General features: G+C 41.2%; 1 pseudogene; it reads right to left on the bottom strand.

Annotated features, from left to right (window-relative positions):
• Nucleotides 1–1458: 1458 nt before the first annotated feature.
• LOC100355999 (mitochondrial import inner membrane translocase subunit TIM14 pseudogene) lies at nucleotides 1459–1795 on the bottom strand (annotated as a pseudogene).
• Nucleotides 1796–2053: the final 258 nt, after the last annotated feature.

The raw sequence follows: 2053 nt of genomic DNA, 5'->3' as shown, positions 1-2053 counted from the left end.
TCAAAGGAAGACTGTCTTCCTCAGGGAACAGGCAGGGCTGCAAAAACAAAACAAAATTCACATGTGGTCTGATCGGAGGGCCAGTGGAAAGGACGTGCTGGAGAAGAACCTTTTAAAAGCACATAATTAATTCTGGAATGTGCTAATGCCATCTAAGCACATTACAGTGTAATCGTTATTGAATGCTGACTACTCATCAGTTATGTTCCAAGGACTTCTATATATATGTATTAATTCATTAATCCTTACCACACACTTATGGAGAAGTTACACTTGTTTTATAACAAGAAAATGGAGGCATGCACATGGTGACTAACTAATCCAGGGTCACTCAGTTATGCAAGGGTTGAGGCTAGGATTTGAAACCAGACCACTTGGTTTCAGTGTGCTCACGCTCAGCAGGTCTACTGTCTCAGGAGCCACGGTGTTTCCACTGATCTGGAAAATGAAGCTAGGAGCTCCCTTAGGTGCACAAGTATTTCAGGCTACAGTAGAAGTGGAGGGGACCCAGTAGATCCAGGCCTGCTGGTTTGGCTCTTCAGCTGTTCCGCTGCTGACCATGGACACTGAGGCACCTCAGTTGCCACCACTCCTCACTGGGCTTAGCCACAGTGAATGACTTTACCTGTACCCACCCTGTGTTCTTCCAATCCCTGTGCTTTTATAGTGACATATATCCTTCCTGGAAGGCTGTTCCTCTAAGTTTGGGGGAATCCTCAGCTTTATGGACACCTCTTGAGTGTCAGCTCCTCTTTGACACTTTCTGAGACCTCCTTTTTGCTTCCTCACTATTGGCTTCCATCCTCACTGTAGCTTTTTCACCCAGTAGTGTAATTCTTGCCTCCTTCTCTGTCCTTTCGACTGTGGGCTCCTTAAAAGCATGGGTAGGGTTTACTACAGTGTATGGCACACAGTCAATGCCCCACAAATGTTTACTGGGAAAAAAAATGCCAAATGAATTTTGTGATCATCATCAGATAATCATGGGCATTCAGAGACTCCATCTTCAAGCTTATGTAAATAACTTTATTTTTGGTTCTAATTATTCTGATAATTTTCTCAATCTTTTCACTTATTTTGGCTTGTTTATATAAATTGTTGACACTTTAAATATACCATGATTTGATGATGAATTAGGCAACCATTCTAAAAATAATGATGGTGACAATAAAACATAGACGGGGTAACACTCTTGTTTTCAGGGCCAACTGTGGAATCTTCGCTTTCCCTTCCACCAGGTGGGCAGGTTTGTAGGTGGAACCTGTGATATGTTAGTTGTTCCTATAAGGGATATAATAGGAATTTGGAATCCTTGACACAACTAATGAATCTTGAGGTCCTTAAATAGGGTCTTTGTTTTTTTTTCATTTTTAAAAATTGTCCTCTGAGGTATTTTATTATAAAAAGTTGGTGCTCATAAACACATGCGGATATGAACTGAAAATTCATATGTTTACTTCATTTTTTAGCTTGACCTTCTAGTAAATCTTTAGTTCCATTGATTTTGGCTGCTATATAAGGAGATCTCCCCTTGTCTGGGTTATTTCAGAGCATAATTCGTCGATGTGCGTCTCTTATTTTCCTTTACTGGCTGTAGGGCTTATGCCTAGTATTAACGCTGCTTCTCGTTTTGTCATTTTGGGTTCAATCCATCTCTGTAATAGCCACCACTGAAGGCAGATTTTGGTAAACTTTGAAAAACTTGTTTTACTTGTGGCTCCATACGATTCATGGCTTGAGAAACATAATGGCCTGCAAATCCTGCAGCAGCAATGGTCAATCCAACCGTTACCATAGCTCAGGCTCAGCTCCCCTGCCTTCACTGGGAGCACGGTGCATCCCAGTCCAGAGGCCACAGCTAGCAACCAGATGCCTTTACCTGAAAGCGAGGAGCCACCAGCAACATGCACAAACAAATGGAGTCTTTAAAAATGAGATAAGTTCAAGGATAATATATTTATAACAAAAGGCAAGTCAGAAATTGATTTTAGTTAAGAGTTACAATGATAACTAATTACAAATCTTGCCTTTGCCAAGGTCTGATGGCTCCCTA

This window comes from Oryctolagus cuniculus, chromosome 1 (genome assembly GCF_964237555.1).
Source record: "Oryctolagus cuniculus chromosome 1, mOryCun1.1, whole genome shotgun sequence".
Classification (NCBI taxonomy): Eukaryota; Metazoa; Chordata; class Mammalia; order Lagomorpha; family Leporidae; genus Oryctolagus; species Oryctolagus cuniculus.
Note: the sequence above shows the minus strand (reverse complement) of the source record. Positions and strands in the feature narration are given on the sequence as shown.